We start from the raw sequence: 21,785 nt of genomic DNA on the forward strand, positions 1-21,785 counted from the left end.
AAAAACGTTAGCAATTTCTTAGAAATAAAAAACATCATCAAACAAATAACAATCGGCCATAAAACGTTATTGTAATAATGTTATAAAAAATGTATCGTAGTGTGAAACAAGGAATTTTACATTATAATACTCGATTAACTTGAAACAACTCTTCTACTGATTGACATAAATAAAATTGTGAGGAAGATTGAAATCTTTACATTTCACGTTTAAACGACCGATGTTCAAGACCTAAGTAAATTGAAGAGAACCAGCTTCGGAAAAGTCATAGAAATAAGTTCCGTCGTTGCTTACATAAGCTCCGGCAAATAAATCATTAAAAAAAAAAAAATGTCGGCAATACGTACTCCATTCCGCTTTGTTGCTTTGCCAAAGTTTTTACCTTCAGGGCTACGCCCGACATTTTTCTGGCTGCTTCCTTCCTTTGTAATATATATTCCATTTATTAAACTTAGACCGCGGCTGACTTCGGCCATGGAATAAAAGTCGTTTGTATTCCAAATTGCCTAAACTGCCTCAACGTGACAAACTCAAATGGTATACGGTTGATATAATAACCGCGAAAATACTTAAACTTGTTGCCTGATCCATAATTTTATATTAACACACCAATATATATTTGAATAGAAACATAAACAATAATAATAAATGTAAGATAATGTTTTAATTCTACTTTTAAGAGCAGATTTCGAAATTAGGTGGATTGATTCTTTGAATGATATCATTTTAAAACCCAAATATCTATTTAAATCAGTGAACTTCCAAACAAACCCATTTTTATGTTTTATATATTTTTTTAATAATTGGGGAAACGAGCATAGATTTAAATGTTTTGTGAAAATATTATTTTCACTTAACTATACAATATTATTTTGAATTTTTTATACATTTTTATGTATATTTTTGTGAGGGGAATATAAGTAAAAAATATAATATTATAAGTTAAAACGAAAATAGATCATCTCCCAAAAGATTTTTACTCCATAGTATATTATAACAACTATCTAGGGAGTGAGATTAGAGTATAAATCAGAATTTCAAAATGTTCTAAAATGTGTAGAACACTTATTTTAGGCACTTTATGATTAATATTATTTTTCAGCCCTATATATGAGGAATAGAAATTTAATTCATTCTATTACCCCCATATCGAGTTAATTTCCTTTCAAAGGATAGCAAAAATGATTTTAAAAAAAAATGAAGTACACTTACTATATCAACGGTTGTACAAGGAGATGATTTGGTCAGAATCACGCTCGACCGTCAGATTTTTACCCATTTAAGGGTACCCACTTAAGGAGGTTGGGTGAACTCAATAGGGCTCCCAAACCCACAGGGCTGACTCACGGGGCTACAGTGAAACAGAAAATAATTATCTGTCCGGGTCCTTGGAGTTAGTAGTACAAGGCCTTACCATTAAGCTGCCCCACTCCAACAATAAAAATTATTAAACTAATGAAATTTTTAAGAAATCAATAAAAAGGTGATGATTCATAATATAGAGAAATTCAATTTAAAGAGATTAATATCAAGTGAGACATCACATATTCGCAAGGGATGGGTAAGTTGCTGGATTAATATGGATGACACCAAAAACCGAATCGTAGAAGGAATTCTCAACCGAGCTAGAGGAAGACGGCCAAACCTCAGATGGGAGGAAAGTGGCTAAGGATGCCTGAACAGAGCTGGGAACGAAACAGGCGGCACAGGCGAAAGCTTAACGAGTATAATAAAAAACCCTAGATATTAATTACATACGAAATAAATTTTAAGATTCGTTCATTTATTCGAAACCAGGGCCATATTTAACGAAATGGATCCTCAGGAACTTTAATGAGGGGACTTCAAGTGCAAATTTATTAACAATTAGTTACCAATAGAAATAAACAACGTACTATTTAAATTAATGACTTTCTTCAATATTTGAAATGTATAAAAAAAATGAAATATTTATCAAAAATCCACATTATTAATAAACACAGTCATTAATTACTTCTTGAAAGTTTATTTCTTCAAGTACTTCTTTTTCTCTAGATATGAGTGATAAACTTCTCAAACTATCTTGAAAAAATTTTAACACTGAGTTTATTCTTACTTCATTTTAATTTATCGATCCCAGGATTTAAGAGGCACTGGGCCCAGACTCAACAGACGTATAAAGATAAGACTGTTCGAAACATTCGTCCATTCCGTCTTTTCTTGTCATTTATCGCTTGAAATAGGCAAATACCATAAATTCACGTGTATTTTTACATCTCTATTTAAACCAGGACATTCCTTGTCAATGTCAAAGTCACATGTCAGTAATTGAATTTTTTTATTTCTGACCGTAAACATTTTTTCTCTTATTTTTTATGTACATTAACGCAACTTAACTACATGCCCGAGAAAAAATAACATATTTATAAAACGTCTACAAGATCTCATATTAACTCTACTTTTTTAATTGAGGTTTTGATTCTAAAATAGTACAATCAAGGATAGTAGATATAGGGCAGTAATTATTCAATCATACCACATATTCATGTTATAAAAATAATTTTAAAAAATAATAATGAAATGAAACTCAAAAAAATATATTTATAATCAGAATATCAATATAAATAAATACAAATAGAGTTTTTTTTAAAGTATATTTCTCTTTGCTGCCGCAACAACCCAGCGTAGCCAGTGTTCTTTATTAGTACAAGAGCCCGCTAAAAAAGTGAGTTATTTCAACCAAATTTTTTATTCCTTTGATGAAAAAACTATTTATTGCTACTACTGAAAATTGATGAGTCTGTTCTAAGTAGAGTTAGGGATAAATTACCAACAACACTAGAAAACTAAGGACATCATTTAAAGTACTGTAAATTGCTAAAATATGAGCCCTAATAGAGCTGTTGACGGATCATAGCTCCCGAAATGCAAATTTTTAAAAGGCGACAGTTAATAACGAAAAAACATGAGTTGGTGAATTTATGTTAGAGAAAATAAATCGCAGAATTCATAAGACATTACAGATGTCTAACAGCACTAAAATCAAATCCAGTTACGTGTACTGTGAAGTAGTTTATAATTCACCTTCATAAAAATACTAATGGTATTTAATAAAATTGATTCCTGTTAATTTCTAGTTGTTTGGACAAAAGTTCTGATACATGAAAAATATATCTCAGGAACTATTAGTCGGCCGGCACTGAAATTAAAGCTAGTTTAATGTACTATAAAGGATTTTATGTTACTTATCTTTATAGTCACATAAATCCAGTATTTATTTTTAATTTGGATATTTATCAATCCTTCATTTTTAATTTATATTTTTTACATTCACTTTCAATGTATTTTTTTTTTTTTATTTTAGTTTATTTAAAATATATGTTGTTTAATTTTCACTATTGTTTATTACGATTTTCTTTTATTTCATTTTTATATTTATATTGTAAAGATTTAGTTTGTAACCTTATTCTAATTTTACCAGCTCTTATGGAAGGCTGACGCTGTGTACTGTAGAAAAAAAGTGTTGAAGCTAACGAAAATTATTTTGAAAAAAAAAAATTATCGATAAAAATACTTTCTCTTCCAGTTACCTATTGGATAATAGAGTGACATTTCAAATCTATCAAAATAACCGGTAATTTACTTGTTTGAGACTTTCTAAGTTATTACTTATTTTCATGTCATATATTGATTCCCAACTATGCCAATCATAAAATAACACGTTATAAACATATCAATCGTTCTTAGTCGTTATATTAAATATTTTACGTTCATGATAAATTATATCTTTAAAGCTCATTTTTAAATTATGTAACAACTAATTTTCAAGATCAAACATACAAAACCCCAAAAATCCGTTACTGGTAAAACTCATACTTAGTAAGTGAAATAGTAATAAAATTACTGTATATGAAAATATAAATTGAAATCTATTAAAATAGCGTAAAAATCATCCTCCATTCATGATTTTCACACAGAAGACCTGATGTAAGGGCGTATAATATTTTCAATAACTTTGGACAAATTCACATTTCGAAAGTCATTCATTGAAGAAATAATCAAAATCATTAGTAATATTGAAAAATAAAATATCCTTTCAGAATTAAGTTGATAGTATTTTTAGAACAATACCTCATATTCCAATCCTTAAAGCATACGTTTTAGAAATGAAAACAAAATTTGAAGTTATCAGATATTTTAATAAATTTCCAAAATTATTAGATTATTCATTATTATACTCATATAATTTAATGTTTGATACATGGGGAACTCAAGGATAATCATGATTTAGAGACTCAACAAATTATTCTTTTCCTCCTAAACTTTTACAATTTTTATCAAAGAAAAATCCCTTTACTTGAAGGTAGCACACAGCATTTATTATGGAGAATGGAATTTTGAATTTTATTGATCGTGAACATGAAATTATGCAAGCACTTCATAAGAAAATTATTCACGGTTTAATTTCCCTTAACCACTTACAAACTTCATGAGGTAGCCCTTTTGAAATCTCATTCATTTACTCAGGTCTTTGAAATGCAAATGATTCTTTGCTTTGGAAACATTTCTAATCTCTGCTAAGTGAAGCAGTGGATATGCAGTGAGGTAGAAAAAAACCCAACTTTATAAAACAATGTTGAATTACCAACCCTTTCTAGGCCTCATTGCTAGACCGGTTGGGTACAAAACTTTCGAACCACTCCCAGACTTATGAACCTACAAAGGACTCAGAGCCTAGTTAAAATTCATGACTCAATTTTATTTACAAAAGTGCAAGTGCTTCATGCTATTTACAACTATTAAAATAACAAGACCAGGTCGAAAGTTGTCGTAATACGCCACCACAATAAGCAACGTGAAAACTGTATCATTAAAACAAACATTTATAAAAATTTCCAGTTCACAAAAAAAAAGATACCCTTCCCTTGACGACCAAAAGAGGAATTTAATGTAAATTCTAACGGTGTTTTTTAGTCATTTCCACAAATCTGATAATTCTAAGCAAGTAAGTTGGTCAATATAACTTTTTTGGTTTCATTAAATTTATTTTTAAGCTGTTAGTTTAATTTTTTTGTGTAAAAAAAATTTTATAGTCTCAAATTCTGATCAAGCACAGTGTCCCTGTCCTTTTTGGCGTCTTTAAAAGCTTGTCTCTCAATTTGAATTTTGAGAAAGGATCCCACAACTTTTAAATTTTGAAATACTGTTCTTAGAATTTAAAAAATACTAAAAATTATTGTAAAAAGGTTTTGTGTTATTTTCTCTCACATTATTAAATGCCGGCAGTTTTTCGATAGTATATTTGATAGCAGAAAATAATGAAGCTGTTATCTTTTCGAATTTGTTTAAGGTATGTAACCCGCTTTTGATTTAGTGAATTCAGTTGTCACACACTTGGCCATCGCCGTGAAAATAAAGCACTGTAGTGAATCCCATATCTTTATGAGGTGTAATTCCCTCGCTTACTTTAACTCTTTAGTTTTTAAATATTTTTTTTAAATTGATATATATGTATTTGTGTTCTCTTCATTATTTCAAGAAATAAGAAGAATGGCCGTTCTTAGGAAAATCTTATGATAACTATTAATTTGTAATTACCTCACAACTGGGAGCGACGAACGTATAAATAAAAAATTTAATGAAACTTTTTTTGGTGATACTTCTTCTTGGAGATCTTCTGCTCTACCCCTCACACGTGGGGGATAGAATGGGCTCAGGGATCCTCAGGTCGAAGAATGTAAATGTGACAAGAGATTATATTATTTTATTTTATTAATTTTTTTTTTATTCACATAGTTTCATTGTTAATGTTCATTTTCTTTTAATATATTTTAAGAGATATTTTATTTATTTTTATGTACTTTTTTTTATTATTTATTTATTTTCATTCTTATTTTATTTTATTTAGTATGAATGTAACCATTCACCATTATTACCTATTGCCCACAATAGTGTGGCAGATTGTAATATCTATCAATGAAAGAAAAATTATTTTAAAAATTATTAGAAATATCTTCGAGATAAAAATTAGTTTATATATTTTTCGAATTTAATGTTTATTGTTTTACTTGACTACGCTAAAGCCAAATGAAGGGTATTTCGTTTAGCGGGATCACATAACCAACTCATTTTTAGGTTAGTAACAATTTTTGAGCAATTGACTAAACCGAATTTCAATTTTGATGCCTTAAATAATTAGTTGAGATCCCGCGATTCTTTGAAATAAACTTAAGCTCAAAGTAGTGAAAGGTATCACCCTTGAAATAAATAAATGTGACAGACATCACGAATCTGGTATTGAGCTCATTTTCCGACGCTTTCTATTAATGAATTAAAAATGAACCTATTACAAATATTAATATACCCACATTTTTTTTCTTTCTATGCCCAATGGATTTTATATAAAGGAGATTACCACATTATAGGATATAACATTATTTATCTAACCTAATTTTTTTTGTACCCTTCATTAAAATAAAATTAGTACCATACATATATAATACATGAAATATACTTTACTGAGTCTTATACATTTGATTGCCTTGTGGCATTATAAGGTGTTGATATCTAGTCCAGCTAAGGTGGTATAGTCTAGAAATAGCCGAGAATTAATGGAAATTGAAGAAACTGTTACCTACTTACCTAAAAACCATTCACTTATAATATTTGTTGCTTGAAACATTTACTAAAAATGAGTACAGAACCCTATGAAAAAAAATTAGTTAAATCAAGCATCATTGAAAAAAATACTAAAATTGGAAATCGGTGTGTTATTTCAGACCTTTGAAAATGTCTGTAATCATAAGTAAAATTCTTGAGAATAATTTTTGATATTTTTTTATTTATTGCGCTTATTTTAATTTTTATACAATACATTATTTTTTCTTTAAGCAGATTAGTTTGATTTATAATATATCTTAAACCCTCTTTTTTGTAAATTCTATAACCTAATTTCTCAATATTTCTTCAAATAATAATCATAATCCGCCCCTCTATTTCATCTCGTACCGGAAATTTAATTGAATTATACAATTTTTTTTTTTTAAGTTATTATCATTTTAAATCTGAATGAAAAACACTTGGGAATAGACCAGCGCGATAATAAAACTGAATTTTTCCGCTCCTAATAACAGAGAAAAAGAAGACGGAGCCTTTTATGGGATCATTTAAATTGAGAATCTTTTCAATACTCTCTCCGAGATAACCTTGTACCTGTGTAAGAGGTTCCATCCGGTACATTAATGCCACCCCACTTGTTCCTTCTACAAGTGGTCAAAACTTAGGGGGAGTTAAAACGTTCTTGCTAATTTTGAATAATTTTTTTATTCCTAATTCGTTACTTTTTCTCGATAAAAAGATGTCCCACGATTTTCTCTTGTTAATCAATCTGAATTTTAAAACATCTTGATGAGAAATATCTTAGTAACAATAAATTGAAAGGCAAAAAAAACTTTTATATTATATGATGTTTTTTAATAACAAGGTGTACAGCAGTAAACAAGACGGCACAGAAACAAACGTATTGATACAATTTTGCTATACCTAACTGAAACTAAAAGGTATTTTTTTTACAAATGTGAAATAAAAGCATATTGTAAAATATTGGTAACTATAAAAATAATTTATATCTAGCAGATCGGGGTGAAAAATTCAAATTATCCTAATGTGTGCGAGCTTCTTGGCAATACCAATCATGAAAATGCTCCTCACGTAATTTAATAAGGAGAGGCTACGGAAGTGGTATCAATAATTTCAATAAAACTTTTTTGGTGACGCTAAGAATTTTAATAATAATCAAAAAATACAATTTTTCATTCAATTATTTTTTTAGAAATTTAGAAAAAAAAAAAATGCAATAACTTTAATACTACTTCACCAGCCAACACGAAACATTGGAGTGGTAGAGAAGTTTTTATTTATTTAAAACTACTTTTTCTCCATAATAAAGAAATAAAACTTAAAATATATTATTATAAGTAAGAAGGGTGGAAATGCCGATTTCCAAAAGTTGGATTTGGAGAAAATAAAATATCTAACTAAATATAAAGTACATAAAAGTTATAGTTTATTGTTATATATGAAAACTCGTTTTTAAGGGTTTCCAAATATGTTGAAGTAAATCTGGCTTGATATTCCATAAAAAAAGATTGTTTGTCTACATACTGGAACATGTTTTTATTATTGTAGTTTTTAATACACTTAAGCTCATTTAAGACAATGAAAGATTTTTTGTTCTTATTCTTCATGAAAAAACAAATCTATTGGTTCATAATGACCATTGAATTCATGCAGAGCAATGAAAGACAACGATAGCCTGAAATATAAGTATAGGTAGTAAATTCATCTTTAATTCGCTAATAAAAAGAATTGGAAAGGAAATGGATAGAATATTTACGATATCTGTCACATTTATTTATTTCAAGGGACAAAAAAAATAAAGACAAAATTATTTAATTTTTTTTTCTCGGCTCCTAGAGCGCATTGATGATACCCCTCAAACACGTTTATAATTTTTTTTTCTCGATCTAATATCAGAAATTGAGAACACGATAGAAAACAATTTCATGACTTCGGCTACAACTTGTGCCATTTTTTTTTAATCACCCTTACGTTTTTTCTGTTGAAATATTTAGCAAATTCAACTACAAATATTTTTCACTCATCCATCCTACCACATTGTCATTTAAATAAAAATTAACTTTATCTCGCAGTCAAGCATCATGTTTATGTTGCACACCTATAAAGACATTAAGATGTATTTGTGATGCAGTGTAAGGAAGTTAAAAAAAAAAATCGATTGATTGAAAGTCTCTCTGGAAAAACTAGGTGCGTTTGAAGTACAACTTAAGGTATTGTGGAAATATAGTAATTACAGCAAAACCGTCACCAAATTTAAGAGGACTATTGAAAGTTTGTCGGATGAAATCATGTAAAGAGTAATTCGGAGACAGAGAACAGCCTAATAAAAACAATAAATCGAAATTAATTTAATTATTTTTTCACTAAATATATTAATTTTTTTACATGAACTTTAATAATATTTATAAAAGCCTCTTTGGAGATTGGCTCCGGAGGTATTGGTCCTATCGGAAGTAAAGGAACACGAAAAAAAATCCTTATTGTTAGGACAGACCTGAAGAGGTTACATACTCGAGAGGCTGGAATCCTTGAGGGCACTCCAACCTTGATTAAACCAGCCTACACACAACTATCGTATTGTTACAGATAGTAATTACAATACGATACGTTATTTTAAAATATAATTCAATATGTACTTTCTACATCCAGATATTTTTTTACGTATCAAAATCTTTGATATAGGAAATTATATTCAATCAAGTCAAGGCAATATGTACATACGACTTCCAATATAGCTTTTAATACGAATTCAAATCCAAACAGTTACCTGCATCTTCGCTAATACTGGATCGATTGTGTTTATCATATTTTATTCATTTAGACAATAATTTTCACCATAAAGTTACGCGAACTGTAGAGTTTTAAAATATTTGAAAAATTAATAAAAAGATAATTGATTTCCAATGGAACATTAAAAACTACCGTTAAAAACATGATACTCAATAAGCATTGTTTAAGTTCTATAAACATTATACTTGCTAAAACTGAACCGATTTAAACAATTTCTTGGTTCATTATTTTTTTTTTAATAGGGTTTATCTACAATTCACCATATATAAAATTCACATTTATTTTTTTACCTGCTGTTTCTCGAGGATTTATTCTATACATGAAGGGCTTTAAGCAGAAGACTTCAGGAAAGTCGTTAAAGCTATTTCTCTGCTACCAAGAAAAATATGCTTTTCGCCCATTGAACACAAAGTGCCCGATTTGGTACAAAGGCCCTCAGTGTCGAAACTAAAAGAAAAAAACGAAATTGACTCAAACGCACAGAAAATAATCTAACGATGGTCGAAAGTGCTTGTTTTATACGCAAGGAAATCTGAAACACATATGCCCATTGAAAACTATGCACCGAAATTTTAACCCCATTTCAACAACCTAGTAGCTATAGGAAAGTAAAAAATACTTACCTTGGTCAGAATATAACTAATTTATAAACTTTCTTACCTTTTCGAATTGTGACTCTTCAAAAAATAAGATGGGCCTGGGAAGTTATAATTTAAAATTGTCCTTGGAGAACTGCCCATTCATAGTTACATTAAAAGTTATTGTCATATGTTAGTAATCTAATTTCTTCTTTTTAATAAATTTGTAAATCTTTATAAACTAAAAAAAAAAACTAAGAATTAAATGGAAAGATCTTTAGACATGATTTTTCAGTGAAACTGAACCTAATATTATCAATTAAATTGAACGGTCTGATGAAAGGCAAACTCTTCACTAAAACAAATTTTATATCAAGCAAAAAAACCTTAATTCAAGATTTTTAAACTGCATTCTATGAATTTTCAACATGGAATTTTGTCCTTTAAATTTCCTACCAAAAAAAAATCTAACTGTGGAAATATTTTTTAAAATTTGAATTAGAACTTTTCCATATTAACTAAAATTTTCTAAAGAGGAGAATATGAAATTATTAGTTCTGAGATTACGTTCTAAACATCGGCTGTTCTTACGATGAGCTTTAAAGAAGTTGATATAGTTTAAAAATTTCGGGATTAGGATTTCATAAATTCATCTAATACGACTAAGGTCCCTATGGAAGGAATATTCCACTTATTTTTATTTTTATTTTACTAACATTAAGGAATGTTGTAATTTATGAATATTTTGTTTAATTTTTTCATAATATTGATTTTTACTTTAACAATCACCTGTCAAGTATTATTAATATTTTTTAACAAATACTATTAGAAAATAATTAGAACAACTATTGGGTAATTTACTCACAGATAAATTAATAGTTGTAAGAGAATTAAAATTTCGAAATTAAATGTAAAAAAAATATATATTTATATATATCTCCTATTATATTAAACAGTTAAATTGAAAGTTAAGGTGAAAAACGTTCGTCCTCTAGCTGTTATTAAATTTTCTGCAATACTTCAAGTCTCAAACTTAAGAGGCTAAAAACTAGTCAATACTCGAGTTAATTAAACTGAAGCTCAATAAAATGATTATTCTTCTATTAAACATTTAAATATATATAATTTTATCAATAAAATGTAATTTTCACAACACTATTCATCATAATTCATTTCTTAATATAGAATTTAAAAAAAAAAATTTCGAGAAAATCCATTTATAAAACGATTCAATATTAAAAATTTGAATTTTAAATATTTTTAATAGATTGCATTTCATCAATTTATGCATAATTAATATTGATTTTAATCAATAATTGTTAATGATCAACATATAATTGAAAACATATGTACAAGCTACATAAAATCTTTAAAGTTCCGAAAAATGACAAGTAAAGTTTTTTAGTTGTTTTTTTTTTAATACAACACTGAGAATAGATGGAATTAATAAAGAATATTAGGTCGCTAATGTTGCATTCTAAATATAAATACATGAAATTGATTCGTAGGAAAAAAATCAGTTTTCTAATACCTGTTAAATTTAATCATTATCTTAATTATTACAAATAGTACATTAGTTGTTGTTTTTATTCACAAAAATATTTCTAGAAAATATTGGAAGATCATTGCTCGACCCTGTAAAATTATGACCGAAGGTTACGGTCCAAAAAGCAACGCAAGTAGTATTAAAACTATTTATTAAGTTATTAAGAGCCAATTTTCGCCCACTTTGCAAGGCACTATGGGAGCTTTCGTGTTTACGCTCTGATAGTACAAGAGCCAGGAAGAAAAAAATGCAGTTATTTCATCCCAATTTTTTATTACTTTAATGAAAATTATGTATAATTACTAGTCAAAATTGATGAGTCTGCCAAGTTTAGGTAGGGGGAATAAAAAATGGCGGCTGTTTCAAAAGCTTAAAAAACACTAATTTTTCGTTCGGAGCTCTATATCTTAAAAACTACCAACAACACTAGAAAACCTAAGACCACATTATTTAAAGAAGAGTAAATTTGCTGAAATATTAGCCTTAAAATAGCTATTTACGTCAAATAGTTCTGGAGATATAACTTTTAAAAAAGCAAAATTTCTTTAAAATCTTGAAAGATTATTAGTGCTAGTAGTTTGTGTTGTTCCTACTTTTTAAGATATAGAGCTCCGAATAAAAAATTAAATTTTTTTATCGCTTTCAAACACGCGGCCATTTTTTATTCCCCCTACCTATACTTGGCAGACTCATCTATTTTGACTAGTAATTATACATAGTTTTCATGAAAGTAATAAAAAATTGGGGTGAGATAACTGCCTCTTTTCTCCTCTTGGGCTCTTGTACTATGATAAAGCTTTGTATAGTGGGGCGAAACGTTCTTGATAAATAGTTTTATACCATTTGAGGTTTTTTTTTGACCGTCCACTGACCGCCTTCCTTTTATTTAAAAAAAATTAATCCCTAAACCAGGAGATTTAACATTATATTCCAGGTAATCAATTATATTTTTTTTATCAGGTAAATCGATATCACTAAATAGAGCTTAGCGAATCCAGTGTTCAATGTTTTAAACCACCAATTAGGGTGCCTACATACCACCTTTCCGACCCTCGTCAAAACGAAGGCATCAGATTTGCATTATCCTCATATATACGATTTAAATTTCACTCTCAGGCATTAATGAGTCGTCTTAGCTCTGATTGCTTTCTTAAGTCATTGTTTATTCAGCGTATCTTTATAAGCTTATTTCGATCAGCTGCAATAAATTATACATTTCATGCAATTTTGTGTTGAATTGTTACCTTTTAACAGTTTTAAAGCTTAATGGTCGATTTGTGCAAAAATCTACAAAAGCACAAAAAATCTTTTCATACGTGTCAAAGCCAAAAAATGGAATCTATCTTATACACGTAACATTAAAAATTTTTAAGTTCAGTTTAATTGCTAAACTTATTTATTTGTGTTATATATCAATTATTTATAAAAATAGTTGTTTATTAAATTTGTTAATTATTTATTTAATATTTTAATTATTTATTAAATATTTTGATTATTCGTTAAATAAGTTAATTATTTCTTAAATATGTTAATTGTTTAAGTCTTAAAATTTAAATAAAAGTTGTATAAAAAAATCAATATTTGTGACGGATCATTGGAAAAGAGAAATATCTGATATATGAGAGTGGAATAGAGGTGATAAAATGTATATTGTTAATAACAAAACAACGTGTTTGACAAAGAGACAAAAAGAATATAATATAAATTAGTTATGTAAAAAAGAATAGTTGTAAATATATTTTATATATTTTATTTTTGTTTTAATATATAATATATATATATTGATAAAATTGATATAAATATTATATCAATCCAATATATTTGAGCTGCATAGCTTGTTGAATAAAGCATTTCTCTCTTTGAACATGACTCAATCCAACTAACGAAATTCATTGTCCTTCGAAAACCCTCTGACCATACAAGTCTTTATAAGTGGTTATAGTAAACATATTTCAACTGTTACTAGTATTAATAGTAATTTAATATTAGCAATTAAAATAAACATTATATTTGATAAAAATATATTTTATAAAATCTTGCAAAAGTTCAAAAAGTATTACCTGATTACTTCTTATTATACTAGAGATCCAGTAAGGTCAGCAGCAACCAACAACTTCATTATTTTTTCAGCTTATCAGTTGTTTAGGATTAACATAAAAAGTATATGTTAAATCAAAATTCCCACATTTAAAGCTATTAATTCTTTTAAATAAATTTATGAGAAAAGAAGATAATATAATTTTATCACAAGACATGTTTTAGAGCTTAAATGAAAAATAGAAGATCGGGAAACATACCAAAGATATTTCTTAAGATCATAAGAAATAATATTAAAAATATTAAATTAAGGCCGTAGATTGCAATAGTGAAACGAAACCGTATATTAATTTCAAAACCTTCTAACTTTTTTTTATTTTTTCTGTAGTAAAGTTTTGACTGAACCTTGAAATGTGACGCATTATCTGTTAATCTTTATTTTACGTTATTAAATATTCCTAAATATTAAATATTTCTGTTTATTATTCTCTAACTATTTCATTAATCCACTTTTTATGTAAACATGGTGAGAACTTTTCTATCGTACTTACCAGTATCCATAAGTGAGATAAACATGTGATATTACTTGATAAAAAAAATAAAAACTGTTGTTAGATTGGACAACTAGAAATATGCTTTGAAAACTCACTGGTCAAAGCACTTTTGTAGTTTTCAAATACCACAATAAGGACATTTAAAGTTACCATATTTATAAGAATATGCTGAAAACTGTGAAAAATGTCAGAATATTTCACAGAAAAAAAAAAGAAGATGTTTGGGTCAGCACTATAAAAATACTGTAAATGAATAATAATATTTAAATCTATAGTTAACTTTAGATGAGGATCGTTTTAATAAGGAATCCGATAACTCGAAGTTTTGAGGAGGGCAGTATTTATATTAACATTTTAAAAGTTTATTATAGTTTATGCATTTGGTTGAAACATGTATTCAAAAGTAATTTAAATGTCACAATTAATAATGATAATTATTAAACATTCAAAACTTTCAAATCCTACCCTGAAACACACATTTTTGGAATAAGAGCCAAAGAGTAATTATGTTACTAATGTGATATTTCTATTCGTAATAATGAATACAAATTTATATAAAATATTTTCTATTCGTGTCTACTTTTCATTTTTGAATAATTTCGTTAATTTAATATTTCCAATAAAGTATTGAATTTTGAATTTTCATTTAAACTATATATTTCATTCTTGGATAACAGTATTTAAGCTATCTTTATTAAGATGTTTTTCAAATACACAACTTAGTGGAATTACACATGAAATATATCATAGAAATTTACTATTTCTTTAATAGCACATGACATATATTTTGAATAAAACATTTTTTGTTTTTATCGGACAGTTCTTAATCGAAAATATTTTTCTCTTTCACATAGATTCATAAATACTGTGACAATTTTAAAAATAAAATAATGTATCTTTTTAAAGGAATGATCATATAGTACATGACAAAAATGATTAGGACGCCAGTTTATCGTGTAACTTTAACTTTAAATGTTGAAATACATCTATGCGAGATAAATATTTATAATTAAAAAGAGAAAGCGTTTAAATCAGTGGGAGAATCATAATTTAATTATTACAGGATATTTTCAAAACAAGTTAAAAGCTGAATTCCATTTGGACTCGATCATCAATAAAATTCGAAATATTCAAAATATTAGGAAGTTTATTATTATATTTCAATAATTTTATAATTTTAAGAATATCCCAATTAAATGCGGGATAAAAACCTTTTTTTCATGTTGGTTGTCAGGTCGATAAAAAAGAACAAAAAAAATATGTTTTTCAAAACCTTTTTACAATTTTTGGGTTCAAAATAAACTATTTCTCAAGCAAGGATAAACACAAGTTGAAAATACACGTATTTTTCCCCACGTCGAAAAAAAAAAACGTTTTTTTTTCCACCATAGTAAAAGTAAAAATAATCTTATCATTTTAATTGTTTGTAAAATTATGTTGTTTGTTTTATTATAAAAGAGCATATAATTGAATGTGGTCGAATTAAATAATAAAAGTTAAAGAGATTAGGATTAATTTTTATTTCTGTATCGACACAAATTTTTCCCTATCCAGTTGTTTCATGATATTAATTATTGCAAACGAAAGTTCGAATTCTTCTTCTGATATGTCTTATTTCATGAATGAGTCATGAAATTAATTCGTTTGTCTTCTTTCCTAAACATCATAATATAAATTATAAATTAAGAAAAAAAAATCCCTGATGTGTTGGTACCTGTCAGTTGAGAGAAGAGAACGTGGTCGAGAGAAGAGGACGGTGTGGGCCGACGGACGCTAGAGCTGGATCCTATATAGCCCTCCCGGCGCACGCTCACGAGAACTCCCGGCCGGCTACCTGTTGAATGTCATTACCAATCCCTCCATTTCTCCTCTCTATTAATCACTATCCTTTCACTAATTGCCTGTCTATGCCGCTAATGTCCCTATATCGTCGCGCATTAGCCCCAACGAAATGGAGAGTTTGAACAGTCTCAGATTATATCGTTATTGCTTTACGAATGGCAAAGATGGAAAGAGATGCTAATGTCCCAATATTTAGATAGACAAAATTCACAACTATATAGACATGCTAAAACATCTTTAAAAAAAGTGTATCCTTTCTCTGGACTCCAGGGCACTCAGGAATACCAGGAAATGAGGCAGCGGATAGAGCGGCTAAAGAGGCTGCTGCAATGAACGTTCCACCACTCCAAATTTACGAGCCAAAAGACATAAAGGCATTTTTAAGGATCAGAATCCGAAAAAGTTGGGATTCAATGTGGGCTAACTTACCACTCACCAATAAACTAAGAAATGTAAAAAAAAACACACACAAAAGTGGGCAAGTCCCATAAGGGGAAACAGAAGAGAAGTGGTTGTTGCAAGAGTAAGAATAGGACATTCCAAATTAACACACCTCCACTTAATCACAAAAGAGGACCAATATGCCAAACCTGTCAGTCCCCATTATCGATAAAGCAAATAATTGAAGAATGCTCATCATTTCGTCAAGCCTTCGAAAATAACAAAATTCCTCGTACAAGAGAATTGGCCCTTAAAGACTCAGCAGAATTCATAGACAAAATAATAAAATTTCTGAAAAAAACTCAACTTTATACTAAAATACAATCCACCAATATCGACCAGTGTAAAAAGGAAATAGTCTACATTCTACTATCAAATGTCAAAGACAAGAAGATAAATAAAGTAAAAAAGGGTGTAATAACCTAGATCCTGATCGCCCTGAATAAAAATCTAATCTGTCCCAATATTTCTCTTCCTAAAGACATTTAAAAAAAATACAGATAATAACAACAACACGAAATTACGAAACCGTTGTATCAATCTATCCTTACATACCTCATTTCTCAAAACATAGAACATTAGATAGGTTAAAAGTTGAGTAAAGCTTTACTGTTAGGTATCTAGGTGGAAGGAAAGAATTAGGTTACTTTGCGATAAAAAAATAACAAGATCATAATTTCGTTTAATTTATAGAAATAGTTAAAAGAATCGGATTGCTGATGCGCTTCTAAGTGAAGCGAGATGCAGAAGAATGCTTCGTGGATTAACGTGACTCCAAAAAATAAAACTCCTCTTTAAATTAAATTAGTTTTTACTGGATATAATTTTGCTGCCTCACTACCGAAAGTAGGAAAGTTATTTATTAATGCAGGAATCGAAAAACGTTATGTCCTCAGAACTCAAAATCAAGGAACAAACCTTGTTCCGCGTCTGTCTGTAGTCAAATTTGTGTTCGATCATACCGTTAATCCGATTTTGGTGAAAGCTCAGGGAATTTGAGAGTTCGTCCCCACATTCGTGTTATCATCTATCATCCAGGACCCTCTGGGTTGACTCTCGGCTACAGTGTAACATAAAACAATTTTTTAGGACGAACCCGCGTCTTTGGTGTTAACATAGTTCTTTAGCACTGTGCGCTCCTTTTTAATTGGTTCCTTAAACATTTGATGTCCAATTTATATCTAAGACATGGCTAAGATTGACTATAAAACCTTAAAATTGTAGCGAATCATCATAATTATTCAAAGCAACTACGTTTTATCAGCAAAAACCTCACTTTACATGACCAATGTTATAGAACGTAGTACATACAAGTATAACATACGTTTCAGTATTATTGCTACAATATACCCCTAAAACAGTCAATATATTGACGAAATTCAATAATGACCGTGTAAGAAGCCCTGAAATAAAAACGGATCTGATTCTCACAACGCCACTGACGTTCTTGCCATTTAAGGAAGGCCGTAATGTTCCTATGTTTCTATGCAGCTCAAATTTGTAAAGCTGTTTTTTCTAGGACTGTAGATGTACAATTAGGCATATTATTTATTTTAAGTGATTAAAAAAAAAAAAAACATATGTCGAAAACCATACGTCACATGGAACATTATGTTTTTTTTTTCCCGAAAGATTATTAGATTGCCTACCAAACGAAAACAAAAACCATTTGAAGAGGACCAGCACCAGCAAAGTTACAGCATCTTGTATTGTATTCATATGGATAGTGTAAAGTGTAATGTGTTATTAATGTAAAGGTTTAGTGGTCCAATTTGATGGTCTAAGATATTAAAAACTTCAGATGAAGTTCTATATATTATTAATAGGCAACAGTTTTTTCTGTTAAAACTAGTCAGTCAAGAACATATACAACTATTTGATTTCAATGTGCTCACTAACTCACTAAATTTTTTTTTGTCAAAATAAATTTTGATGTGTACAGAAGGACTTACACCATATTTTCTTCGAAAGGCTCATATAAAGCTTAAGAGTGTTTATTTGAAAGCATTAATCTCAAGAACTTAAGAAAACGCATTTTTTTTTTCTTGCTATTGAGTAACTCTAAATAAACTTTAGAGTTAATACTCACTTGTAGGCAATCACACAAATACTTCATGATGTGTAAGATACATGTTTGTATAAACTAAATTTATTGCGACTGAAACAGCGGGTCACAGAAAGTAATGTTATATATTTCTAAAAGATAACTATATCGTATATGTAAGTTATATTATTGTACATAACATAATGACTTATACACTAGCAGATTATGTTTAACACTTTTATTTAATTTAACTAATATCTTTTGTTACCCTGTAATCGTAATTTAGCTCACTTCCGATTATCCGATCAACCTGAAATTTAAAAATGTAATATTATAGTATCATAGACATGGTATGATGATGTATCAGCTGACTAGGATAAACAACCGGCAATTGATGAAAATTTGGATCTAGGGTCACACTTTTCTTAATACGTTTCTAACGATTTTTCAAGAGTATATTAGGTGATATTTATAGAGCTTTGGATCATCAGCTTTGTACCACGGCACGGCTATTTTGGACGAAAATAGTTACAAAGGTATTTTATGAGCCTAGTAATGATTTCTAGTGGTTTATTGCTCAATATCGACAGCACGTGGAGGCATCAGCTTTGTAAAATCTATCTATACAAGAAGATGACATGGGTTAGCATTGTCTATAGTTGCGGAAAACTTTTTTAATCATTTGTTTATTGTTATTTACAACTGTATAACATATATACAAGTAAATTTGCTGTAGGTGACATAGTGACGTGATAAAAAGATGTGGAGAATCTGCCCACTGATAGAACTCTAATAACATTTCTAGAGGAGAAGATCTCGAGGCCATCTTCTTTTCAGACGCCTTGGAGAATTATTAGGTAATGAAGGAGAAGCCAGGTTAGAAACAAGTGGATTTGGGTGGTTAAGAAGTTTATTATGGAAGGAACGGTATCTGGTTCTGGCCAAATCGGCAACATATGGAACATTGAGGTCACTTGATGACTTGATTTGTGACAAAGCAAGGAGCATTAAGGATTTTACGAAGGACTGTAAGGATTGGATTCTGGAGGCATTTGATGGTTTAGTGGAGCCCCAAAGCTCAACTCCGTATGTCCAGATAGGCCTTATAATAGTCATGTAGATCAGTCTTAATCGACAAAACGAAATCGACGTGCAGTTTCCTGTCTTGTCAGTCTTGTTTGAGGATTCCAAGTTAAACGTTTGTCCAAATGTAGTCCAACGTAGCGGATCTGACCGACAGAGGTAAAAGTAACATCATTAAATGAAACTGTAGGGCAGTCAGTAGGTTTACGACGAAGGGTAAAGGTGATTTGATGGGATTAGGGAAACTTAGTACTAACCTCCTCTGTTGTACAGCCACTACATTTCTCATCGGCTTATGTCAATAATATTCTTGTGCCAAATCTATTTCGTAACATTTTTGTTCTTATTTTATGCCTCTATCTCAGTTCTATGAATTATAATGTAAAACAAGTGCACTTGACAGGGTAACATTGATCAACAAGTATTTTGTGTGTTGTATGGAACAGCTCCTCCCAACGCCATCCATTGTCTTCAACGTGCTGTCGCTTTATTTAGGCCGTTGAAAGTTGAGCAGTTTCCTGTCTTTTCAATCTTGCGGAAAAGTAATTAGTGAAAATTCAAACAAAACTTAATAAAACTATTTTACTATAACAGATATCATGCACTAAACAAAATAATACAACTTCATAGCAATTTTAGACAGCATAATTATATTACAAGTATTAAAAATCCAACTTCTATTTTACTAAAAAGAAAGAAAAAAAATCGCAAAACAACCCCAAAGAAGAGTAAGGTGTAACTAACTACCTGTGTCAGCATGTTTCTTTGTCTGAATGGTTAATTTTATTGCTATATTTTTTGTATAATTAACGGTATCTATTATCAGTTAATTTATGAGAAAAAAAATTTATTTGAGTTTAATGCTGTCTTTAGCCAATGCTGAAGTATTCATATGTATCTTATTTATCATTCTATACTTATAATTACTTTTGTGTTGTTCTTGTATTTTTAATGTTTTAGAAGTCTTTCCAGAATATATACTTTCACACTTTTATACATTCATTATTAATATCAAACGTTAATATTAGAAAAAAAAATGTATTTCTGTATATATTGTAAATCAATATAATATATTTCTAACCGTTGATGACTACTTTTATACTGTTCATATTGAAAAAATGAAGTAATAAATACGACAGAAAGGAAAAAAATATATTTGATACTTTTTAAATAAATATTTCGATTGTTTAGTTTGAAAAATCAAAAAATAGTCACTTTCTAAAAACGGGGTTTATGCTAATGACAACAGAGTACTACACTTCACAAGTTCTATATGAGACTCACTTCAGAGCATGTATACTCTCGAAATGATAAAAGAAAAGTTTGGTATGAAGGAAAAAGTAAGCAATCTAAATAGTAAAATGGTAATACAATATCGGACGGAAAGAAAACAGAAAGTTTCAGCGGAACTGCCTCTATCTAAGAAACTGAAAATAAACAATAATTTTCTTCTCAATATAGCCAAACGAAATCAATCCAAAAAAAAAATACAAAAAGCTCTTCAAATTTGCTCGTATTATTCTGTAGCAATAGGTAAAATAATAGAGTGGATAATGTAAAAAAATATATATATTTATTGCGTTACCCATCAAATTAACTATTAAAATATCACAATAAAAACAATTAAGTAAATAAATTTGAAAGGAGGCGCTGAAAAGTTCTATCAAGTTGTGAGGAAAGGTGTAAATTGCAATTTCTTAAATTAGAAACTCTACTCGCGAAATAATAAATAACTTCCAAGGTTCAGTTAATTGGGGAAACTAAAAGAGGCTCGATTTCATCTTCTAAAATTTACATTTATTGGAGATTTATATTGAAAATTTAATTATTAACTCAAGACAATTCTTCACATAATATTCTAACAACAATTAGATTATCACTAGAAATTTACAGAATAATTGATCTTACAAAACTATGTTATATCAATACGCCATATTAAAAAACTTAGGTCATTATTGGTAAAACATTTTTTCTATATTATTTTATCAATAAATTTAATAAATTAATGTATAGTGAAGTATTTTGGAACGCAAAAATGTCTGCTTGTCTTTGGATTTAAAAATTGCCAAATTCTATATATATTGTCCTCAGTATAGAATGAAACTATATGAGAATGTGAATGTGTTCTACGATCTCTTCCTAGGTTCCATCCAAATACTATATATATTGTCTTCAGTATAGAATGAAACTATATGAGAATGTGAATGTGTTCTATGATCTCTTCCTAGGTTCCATCCAAATTCTATATATAT

At 28.9% G+C, this 21,785-nt stretch overlaps 1 protein-coding gene across 3 annotated transcripts in view; it reads right to left on the reverse strand.

Annotated features, from left to right (window-relative positions):
- The window catches only part of LOC106685844 (short neuropeptide F), a 273,766-nt gene that overhangs the window by 219,598 nt on the left and 32,383 nt on the right, over positions 1 to 21,785 (reverse strand). The window contains exon 1 of one of the 3 annotated variants that reach the window (XM_014428798.3): positions 15,838 to 15,896. The exons of the other annotated variants lie outside the window; for them this stretch is intronic. The gene's annotated coding sequence lies outside the window, so the exon portion shown is untranslated. Of the gene's footprint in view, positions 1 to 15,837; positions 15,897 to 21,785 lie in introns of those variants that run through there. 3 annotated transcript variants of the gene reach the window in all.

This window comes from Halyomorpha halys, unplaced genomic scaffold (genome assembly GCF_000696795.3).
Source record: "Halyomorpha halys isolate HHAL.00 unplaced genomic scaffold, Hhal_1.1 Scaffold748.1, whole genome shotgun sequence".
Taxonomy (NCBI): domain Eukaryota; kingdom Metazoa; phylum Arthropoda; class Insecta; order Hemiptera; family Pentatomidae; genus Halyomorpha; species Halyomorpha halys.